Here is a 10,862-nt window from a genome sequence, read left to right on the forward strand (position 1 = left end):
CCCTGTGAATGTGTTCCAGAGAAAGCGTGCTGATTCAACCCTGCTTAAGGCCTCTGTAAAGTTATGTGGTTTTGACCACGTACCTGAAATAAGCCTTTTGCCCACAAGTATCTTAACAGAAAACAAATCGGACAGCTTCATTCAGAAGTTACACATATTAAGACATATTAAGATTCACAATGAATTGGTGCTCTGCATAACTGGCAACAGGCACAAAGTAAAACGAAAACCAGAGTATCCAAAAGGAAACAGAACATCAAAAGCACACAGGGCAGGAAAAAAGCTGCTTTATTTTTTTTTTTTTTCCAATCTCCTTCTCTTACCTGGATTTCCTCAGTCGAATGCTGCTCAGCACAGTATTGCATGCATGGTCCGGCCATCGGGACAATGTGGGTTTCATAGAATGCCATTTGGAATCCCAATATACGCATGCGTTTGCAGTACTTTATTCAGATCAGTGTGGTTTTTAATAATTACCCTTTCACCTGACACAAGGCTCCTTGGTAAGTAAGATTTCAATATCTCTTACCTTACAGCCTTCACCTCTTATTGTGCCTCACGACTGTACAGCTGGGGGGTCACTGGAGATAGAGCTATACTGCAGCTTCCAACGCGGAGCAGACAGCTGGAGCACAAGGTGCTCTCGTAACAGCCCTGCAAAATAAACGCGCACGGTTGACCCAAGCCACAGTAAGATGCTCAAACATGTCATGATCACAAGCTTGCCATTCTGTGAGGAATAATACTGCACTTTAACCTTTTGTACTAATTAGAATAATAAATTTTGAGCCACGGTGGGCAGCACAAAAACTCACTTCTCACAATTCTAGTAGCCTCCCTCCTTTTGCCACTACCTCTCCATCCCTTACACCACGTTTTCGCAGGACGCAAGTCCTTGAAAGCAAGCCCATCCACCTCTGCGGATGTGCAGAGTGCCTGCTCTCAGCGGCCCCAGGCACCATGCTAATACAACTAATAAATAACCGGACATGTTATGACCGGTGCCTGGCTTTCAAGCAATTAATTAACGCTCACGTTCTACCAAACACTTCAACATATGTCCGAGCCACACTGATACTCGAGTTAAACATTTACTGAAGGACTTGGTCAAATAATAAAGGTTCCCCAAAAGCTTTTAGTTGCACCCATAAGCAGGCTTAACTGAGAAAGCTAATGGACAGGTACCCTTTAAATACTATTGCACGGCCACGTGGAAAACCAGTTACTTCACAGCAGTTAAAAGTTAAGACACTTCATAACAGCAAACACATTATTATTTTTTTCCTCTTTCCCCCAGGAGGAACCCAGGTCTTACTAGAACTGGGACACCCACGTCTAGTTATAATACTGTTGCCTGGGATAAGCAAGAGGCTCCAGGCACCCATTACAGCTTTCTCCTTACAGTGGTTTCTTTCCTCTCCTTCCGATGTCAGGATTTACTTCAAAGAGAACAATATTCTTGTTTATAAGCTTTACGTTTATCCAGAGAGCAAACGGCCATAGTCGCATGGGCATTGAGGCTGACAATCACCACACACATAGCAAGCGATGAAAAGTGTATGTTGGCATCTAAAAGCTCATGAGAATTAATATTATTGAATATGATTTGCATCAAGTATTACCTGGGGAGTTAGAGATACACCTTTTTGTTAAGAACCTTATCTGTCTTCAGTATTTCTAGTGAAGGAAAGCCTTTTCAACATAATGTAATTTTGCTGTAATGAATTGCCTCTAAGTCTTGCTACAGTTATTAATACCTAACTATTTGAATATAAGGCTTAAAAATGTCATTAACAATGGCACAAAGTTTATCCCAGGTCAAAATCACGTGAAAAATAAACTTAGTCCTTGTAAACCAAGGTTTGTTTGTGGTGGTGTTCTGAAAAAGAGTCGGTTGGTATAACTTCGACTATAAGAAATTCAATTTTAATCCAGTGTTTGTGGGATCTTCCTGACAAAGAACGATTTTGGTGGGATTGGTTCTGCAGCCCACTATTTTCTAACCATCTCTAAGTAGAGGTGGGCATGTGGAGAAGACAGGGAAAGCGAGAGTGTGCTAAACTGAAAACCCCAGCCTCTGGATCTGAAAACAGTCCTTTCAAAAGGAAGGATGAAATGAAACATCAGTCACAGAAAACAAAGCAGGAGTGCTTTCGTTTTCCTTCCACAGCAGAGCCAAGTCAAACCTCAAAAACCAGAAGAAAACACAATTGCTCTCCTCCCATTCAATCCAGTCTATTCCAAGACGGCACCAAACAAATATCCCCAACTCATCCGCTGCTGCCCTCCGTTCCCCTGGGCTCTCTACAGAGCAGAGGCACAGAGATGCCTGCAGACGAGGCCGTGGAACCACCTACGCCTCATCTTGCAGCGCTTCTACTCAGGTGCTACCTCTGACCCGCACAGCCCCTCTGACAAAGCCTTCAGGGACAATGAGGCAAGAGAACGTGGGCCGTGGTCCCAGGGCTGGAAATCACCACCTCGAACTGCCGCATTTTGCCAAGCTAATGTCTGTGGCAGGAGAAGTCATCCCAGCTTGTCTCCACCCGCCCACTCCTACTCAGTACCACAGCCTGTGCCTGTACGACTGGGAACGCTGCCTTGTCCTTGACACCGAAACTCAAGGCTCAAAGCTTTACTGAAGGTGATAATCAGCTATTCCAATAAACTCGTGTGGGTACCCTAAACAGCCTTTTACATATATTGACTGGGCTCACAGGACTACAGCAGCTAAATATTGCCCAAGGGTAAACAGAGTTTCAGAGACAGTGGAATATTGCTGGCAGCTGGAGGCTGAAGGCAATATGCACAATCAAAGGAGCTATTGTTACCTTAGGCCATTTTACTGCTGCTGTCTCCAGGGATAGCCGCTGTTGTTTATTGTCCTTAAAGCGTTCCTCTGGATGCCTAAGACTTTTTGCACACAAGGGCTTTGTATATAAACACCACACATCTGCAAGGAAACTTCTCAACGTGGCGGCCTTTTGAGATGGCACAGCGACGGGCTCCAGTTGCTTCCCTGGGATTTGGTACCAGAACTTGAACCCACTCTGATCCAGACCACTATGCAAGTCTGAATCATTTGTCAGAGACTGAGCCATGCCACCCGACACGCCACCGAACAAGAAAGGATGCAGCAGGGCATGTATTTTGGGTCTGAATTAAATTGTTAATACGGAACTCCACCACATAGTAACACGTCTGCGCCTTGACACCGCTGTTCTGCCCTGGCCAAGGGAAGTGCTTCAGTCCCGCGGCTGGACAGGAGAGGAAGGCAGCTGGTCATCTTCTCTCGCAAGACAGGAGGGAGGGATCCCCGTGAACACGGGCTGCCGTGCATCCTAGCCTGCTGTGAACACACCTCTGTGTACTGTGAACACGCCAGCGACAGAGCGAGCTTTCCGAGGACAGGAACACTGTGGCCATTTGGCTTATTTTTAAGCACTTGTGACATCTGCCGCCCCTGAATACATGCATCAATGTGCGCACCAGCACAGTTTTTTTATTTCATCTTTTTTAACTGAACAAAGACATAATTATTCCCTATCACATCAGCCTAAAGATTTTCCAGGAAGGCTAACCAAACCTTCCCAACTCCATTATGTCAGGCCATGTACTTCTGAAGCACCGGCCTGTTTCCCTTCCTGTGAATTACCACGCTCGGAGCAGAGGAAGCTGTGGAGTCTTAGAAGGGCAAATCTTAATGCTGGCAGGCAAACTTTAACACCGGCTTATTCTCTCCATTTATTACCCATTTTAATAACCCCTGACGCTAAAGTGGTCAGTAACCTTCATAACCCAGCTGTACATGAAACCCAGCAAGCATTTTCCATCGTGTTGTCTGCAAACACCAAACCTGCATAAACACTCTTCATGGCAGAAAACCGATTCGTGCTTTGCTGCAGATGTATTACAGGCACTGTGTCCTCCAGCTAGCAAAAGGGCTGTTCAGTTAACCTTTAGGTTCTCCTCATTAAACTGAGTAGCTGTCACTTCGTCGTTCTATTTTCTGTTTCAATTCTTGCCTTTGAATTGATTGTTTGATGACAAAGCAGATTTACTACATGGCATAGAAACTACAGCCCAAAAGAGACATTTTTTACAGGCATGCTTGTTTCTTATTAGGTCACTCTTGATTAGTTTTGTCACTTAAAACATCCAAAATATCCAGGATAATGAGTGAAAGTCACACCCTGTCTTTATCCTGGATGCCTTTGCAAGCAATACGTAAGAGACAAGCTCACGAAGCCACCCTGGAAGAGGCTGACCCACTGCTCGGGCTCGCAGCTATGTGGGGTGGCAACTGGGGAGCGACAGCAGCGTAGGAGGGGAGGGACGTGACCGTCACTAACCGAACGCTTGTGGGGGAAGACGAGGCAAAGCGAATGTCATTATCCTGCTGGGGACATGCCCAGAAATGAGAGAATTAGGAAATGCCAAACAAAAGAAAACCAGCCGAAACAGAAAGCCTTCAGAACGCCTTCACCCGCTGTTGTTTACTTTTTTTTAAGTGTTTGCCCTGTGCTCCGTGAGCAGCATCCCAAGCCCAGATCTCAAAGAAGTCAGCCAGCAGAATGGGATGAGACGTGCACGTTTCCAGATCTGCCCTTCGAGAGTACAGACTCCAAACGAAACGCCGAGGCCACAACCTCAGCACCAGCCAACTTGAGTGGCCATTTCCAGAACAGTTTCAGAGGCCCGAGACAGACACACGCAATCTCAAGGTACCGACAGAGGCATTTGAATAACATCAACCTTGTTTCTCGCTATTCCAGCAGAAGGGTCCATGCTCCACATGGGAAAGAGAGAGAGAGGTGTCCCAGAGAAGCTCAGGGTTTCAAGGAGCTTCTTACCACCGTCCCTGCTTCGCTTCAGAGTTATTTTCCTCCTCATAGACACACGAAGCACATGCCGGGGCTACAGTATAAAATAGCCACGGGGGCACAGCCACGCGGCCGAGGCCACTCTTGATGCGGAAAGTTGTCGGCAGCTCACTCCCTCCTGCAGGGCCTGTGCAGCAGTGCTGGTGCCCCCAGCCAGCCGCCACCAGCCCGGCTGTTGGACTCCCCTGGTCTTGTTCTCGCACAGGCTGTGCAGACAAGATGATGAAAGCTTCAGGGAGGAATTTTTGCCAGCGCTTATCTTTTTACTATTGTTACAGGTTGGCATCTCCGAAGAGCAAGGGGAGGGTGCCAAGTTTATTACTACCCAAGTTTTATAATTTACAACCTGAACAACTGAAGGCTGAAAACACAGCAATTTTGCAGGGTAATTCTGGGAAGTAACCATCCTGCAGCACCAATTATTAAAACCACTTGCACACATTAAAGCTATAAAGATTAAAAATATAGCACACTTGTCATTAAATATGAATGAAATCATGTAATATGTATTATATACCAGCGCAATGGCCAGCCGCATGTGCTTCAGCACAACCCTACGGAAGAACTGCAAGCCCCAAGTCCCAAATCAGCATGCATTTTGTCAAAGCAGAGGAACAAGTTTGTCATGCAAAATAAACACAGATGTTCCAAGCACTGACTGTAGCTTTCAGGCGATGGCTAGGAAAAGAAAGTGCGTTAGGAAAATATGCCTCTCAGTGCAAGCCTACCGGCTCTGCACATACTGTACTTCAGCATCAGCTGAGGCTGGATGAGTCATTTAAAGGACATATCCTGTTGTTGTTTTTAATTTGGTTTGTTGTTCATTGTATTTTTTCCCCTCAATACTCTGTCTTGAAACATATTCAAATGGCTCCCCATGCTGATGTGCCTGGCACGCTTTGGTGACACAGGCACTCTTTTGCATGTTGCTTGCTGAATCTGCTTCACGTTTCAGAAAGGCTAGAGTTTATTAGCACCTCAGGCCTTGCTTTGCTTTTTTATTGCAATTGTTTTCCTCTTTTCCCTCATTCTGTTCCCCTGAGAAATGAATCATTTTTTACAGTGTCACACAGAGGACCATCTTTCAGTTTCTCTATCTACCACATGCAATTCCCTGCAACATTGATTAGGTACACATACACCTGTACGAACATACACGCCCGTGCAACGCGTGCACACACACGCACTATGGCATTGCTCAGTTTTAAGCCCAGTTTTAATATTTTTCTAGATAAAAATATAGTCAGTATTTCCTAGTAGAGCTAACATTTCTCTTGGCCAGGAATAAAAGAAATCAACTGAAGCTATCGAAAAAAAAAAAAGAGTTAGGATTTTGCCGTTAAATTAACTTTTTAAAATGAGCCTCCATAGTTGTAATGAGCAATAAAATTGGCTGACTTAGACTTCGAACATGAAATTATTTAGCCTAATGGAAAAAAGGTGTTTTAAACTTGGGGAAGCACTCTCCTGGAGACACTCAGTTACTCATCTCTAACAGCCCAATGCTCTTCTGACCTTTTCCTTCCCTTGACTTCAGTTTAGTATGGAGTGCTGGGAAGCTCACTGACCAGAAGCTGGAGCGTGTTTGTTTCTTCTGCCTCTGCCTTCAGCCAAAGAGCACAGGAAGCAATTTAACATGCTCATCTGCCCTAGCCTGACTCGGCAGAAGAGAGGTCCACGCTGCACAGTCAAAACCAGTAACCAAGTTTCTGTGCTCTTCTAACTCAGTGTGAGACATTGGCAAACAGCTGTAGAGAAATCGGTATTTTGGTGTATCAAAAGGAGAAAACGGCACACCGGATCTGACCCGGAGGTACTTGTTCATCAACACTGACTACGTGCTTGATTTAGAGGATATGTGTATTCAAAAGAGTCAATAAAACTTTTCCAAAATTAAGACCATCCTGCACTGAAAATGCTCTTCTGAGATTAGGATCAAAGCATTAAGTTCAAAAAGCAATCAAGAAAACCCACAACCCTACTGAGCTCCGACGAACCCAGGCTCTGATGGAATTACAGTCTTCAGTTGTGATTAGGGTCCCGAATCGGTAACACATCAGGCAAACGATGAGCTTGCATATATGCTAGGCTCAACATCTTCAAAAACATCCTCATGCTGAAAGGCCCAAGAGCACAACTACAGCAGTGAGCAATGATACTGTCAGCAGCCCAGGAATGCCGCTGAAAGCCCTCGCAGGGCTGCTATGCTGGTCTCGGGCACGTTATATCAACGTAATTTAATTCAGTTCCCTCTCCTGGATAAGCTTTTCTGGCATACGCAACGGTATGTTGGTGAAACAGTCTGCACATAGAAGGTTTTTCTTCCTATTGTAGTTATGTCACAGCTTCAGCCTCCACCAGGACTGACAGACCTGCAAGAAGGAAACAAACCACCTACTCCAGATCTTACCTGACTAACCTAAGCTAAGCAACGCAGCTTGAATTTCCAGTATATTGAGTAGGGAATCTTCCTGGAAATTTGCATAAAATCAGCGGAGGAGGAATGTGAAATCAATAGATGAGGGAAGGAGGAACAAAGAAAAGTTCATTGAGTAACTTGAAAAACCAAAATGGGTGCAGGAAACCTGAGATTTGCAAAAATCTACTATGAATAGAAAAAGAGATTAAATTTGTCAAGTAAATTACTCGCAGAACATTCTTCTCCCAGCCCTAGTTAGCATTAGTGAGCCTGAGACAATGGATAATTCATTACCCACACATCTCTGTCTGAACAGGGCAACACAAGTCATTTGGCGTCTGTAGACCTAATTAGGTGTCATTAAACGGACCGACGCTTGCTTTCCTGCTGCACAACTGAGAAGGCAATTTGTTTGTGTGATGCAGTTGCAAAGGTGGAGGCAGCATTAAAATCTGCTTCAACTTTGCATAACGTGACAGCAACTGGAACTGCAGCAGACCTGGCATGGGAGCAAAGGGGGTACGACATGGGATGGGGTTTTGGCTCCCTACATCGCTCGTGTGAACTGGGCAAGCGTGGCACAGCTGCCGGCGTTTGGTTTGCTACTGAAAGCAGCAGGCCCCGCAAAAAATCCACTGAAGCAGTGGAAATCTGGACAGAAGGAAGCATAAAATCACAACATCTGGAAAAAAAAGCCTCCTCAATGAGGTATTTTACACCTTTCTGTGTTTTACACGCTGCTTCTCATTACAAGAGAACAGCATAAGCCAGAGCCCACTGAGATCAAGGTAACATTTCCTAGAGAACCATTCAGGTGTTAAACATAGGGGGTCAGTGCCTCCCCGCACAGCCTAGAAGCGTCCCAACGGAACTAGACGCTCAACACCCACCTTTAGGCGTGTGAATTACTCCCAGAGTGGTTTCAGCGGGCTCCGGCTGTAACCTCCCAGTGCCTTCGTAGTTAGTAAAAACTGCTGCAAGACCAAGTTAGGTAAGACACTCGCAACACCTCCTGCTTCTGTTTGCAGGTAATTATGGTTTTTTTTTTACAGAACATTTCAGCTGAAACAACCGGGTCTTTTGAAGCTGCTCCAATACATGGAGTCTGCTCTGATAATACGTTCTGTTAAATCCAGGGGTTGTTTCTAGTTTGGGGAGGTACCCAAAACACTGTACAACCAAATATTTTTGCTGTATCTGAACCGATATCCTGTTTGGTTTTCTTTGTACTTTAAACTGAGTATTTACCAATGCACCAGAATAACTGATGATGTTGTCTCACACAGGTGGTACTTTTTCTATGGGGTGATATAAGTGCTTTGAATATCATATAAAGACTTTCACCAGACAGACCCAGTTTTGAATCTGGATGAAGAAATGTCACGTGAAGATGCTTTGATAAACTGCTAAAGGCAGACAGCAATAAAAGTTTTCCGAATTACTGACAGCTAAAGTGCCCTATCAGATCCACATACGCTCTCAGGGATGACACTGAACCTAACCAGGAACGTTTCAGAAAAACCTACTCTCCTGGGGCTCAGCTTACGTGCCCACAGAGGCATTACACATTGCATCCATACTGTTATTTTATTAAGGTAGCAGCCTCCAAACTTCTCTGGTGCAGAAGTTGCTTACGCAGTGCAACGGCAACTACAGCGAGGTACTCTCTGCAACAGCATCTGCCCCGACTCCAGAGCGATGCTGGCATAACACATGCCACACCGAATATTGTCAGTTCCAGAAAACGTTCTGGAACAACAACCCAGCATCACTGATGTTGAAATACCTAAAGCCATGGAAACAGCCCTACGGGCTACACTTCAGAAAGCGGTCATTGAGAGAGAGGATTCCCGTAATTACATGTAACCAACGGGACTCACGCTATGCTGGCCTCTCAGTGCTTTAACACTACCACAGATGTTAATAACAACCTTAAACCACCTTCTGAGATTGCCTTTGAAATTTGTGTCTCTCAGTAACAGTTCTGTGGCGACAGCATTGCTAGTTTGGAAGGCAGCCACAGTTTGTTAAACTGAAAGTAGATACCAGTACAAAAATTGGAAGTTTTACCTACCTCCAGAACTCGCAAATCCCACAACTAGAGAAGAGCCTCAGCCTTGCCTGGCGACTCATAGGCAGAAGCCAGCTCTGGCGCGTTGTGCTGCAGGACCTTGCCGTCAATCCATTAAAAATGACAAAACTCAGGTCTCTCCTTAAAACCTCCCTCCTTTTTCACAGACCAGAGCTGCACTTACTGGGCCAGGACAGGAGCTAAACAGTATCACATGCATTGCGCACTTGCCCACACTATCTCAACTCAGAAATTCTGCCAGGTCATTTACACGATGAGGAGCCCAATCACCACAACCTGTCTGCAGTGAACCCAGGCAGCTTACCAAGTAGCAAACTGAGTAAGCCCCAGTTTCTTCACCCAAGTTCTATGAGCTCAAAAGACACTTCTGTTTGGGACTCCAAAATAATCTAAGACAGTTTAAAATGAACAGCGCGCTGACACTGGGTCGGGCTTGCATACTTGTGTCCTACAAGGATGCTTTTAATATGCTACTGAAAAGAGCTCTTTCCTCAAGACTGCTCTTGTTTTGCTGCCTTCAGCTTACTTCTGAACTACTAAACGCTTGGGAGAACATGAGAGAGCACTACAACGCCACTCAAGACTTGGGGAAGAAGCCAAAGGAAAGATTACTTGCTATTTCTCATGTTAAGCGAATATAGCCATATTCAGTGAAATGATCGGGTGGGAGGTTTAAAACAGCCAGAGCAAGTTGGGAATGCCAAAAAAAAAAAAAGAGATTGAGAACCCAACTGGCAAACCCATAGAAGAAAGGTATACGGGGTTAACAGGACACAGGTGTGACTGCCAGCCCACCGACACTGCAGAGATCAAAGAAAGCTTAATCATTGAGGTCAGTTCAGGAAAGGAGATCATTGCACTGGGAGCGAGGTGGTATGACAGTATCAGAGCAGTCCATACATAAGTCCATAAAGCTTTAACTCAGCCAAGCTATGACAGTCTTTTCTGAGGTTGCTGCCAAGTAAAATATTATCTGTGCTGTCTTGACTGAAGTCAGCAGTGAAATCGTTACTGGTATACTTTTACTTACCAATAAAAGTAAACCCAAACATTTTCTGTAAAGAAAACCTAACTGTGTTTATGTTTTCATCAAGACACTATTTCAAACATGACCTCAACAGAAATAATAACCAACAGCCCTTAAAATATATTTAGGGCAAAATTTAAGGAAGCGGAAAGACAAGGAAAGGAATTCAGTCTGCCATGCTGCAAAAGAAACAACGTTAGCTTCTTACATAATGTCTTTCCTTTTTGTTTTATTTATCTTTTTACTGAGTCATATAAAGCAAGGTGCCTCCCCTCAGGTGTCTCATCAGACAGGAAGATACAGATCATATTACAGATTGCCGCACCAGGAAAGACAGATACACTTCTGCCACGCTTCCTGACAAGCTAGAGCAATTTTCTCTTGAACCAAAACTGAACCAGATCATGCTACTACATTAAAAGCATGCGTAGTTGCTGCAGA

The 10,862-nt window shown here is 44.8% G+C and overlaps 1 long non-coding RNA gene across 1 annotated transcript in view; it reads right to left on the bottom strand.

The window, feature by feature from the left end:
• Positions 1-269: 269 nt before the first annotated feature.
• Positions 270-10,862, bottom strand: part of LOC142055908 (uncharacterized) — a 203,044-nt gene continuing 192,451 nt past the window's right edge. Inside the window, exon 4 of the long non-coding RNA XR_012660123.1 lies at positions 270-654. This is a non-coding gene — a long non-coding RNA (uncharacterized LOC142055908). The remainder of the gene's footprint in view (positions 655-10,862) is intronic.

Source organism: Phalacrocorax aristotelis, chromosome 4 (genome assembly GCF_949628215.1).
Source record: "Phalacrocorax aristotelis chromosome 4, bGulAri2.1, whole genome shotgun sequence".
Lineage (NCBI taxonomy): Eukaryota > Metazoa > Chordata > Aves > Suliformes > Phalacrocoracidae > Phalacrocorax > Phalacrocorax aristotelis.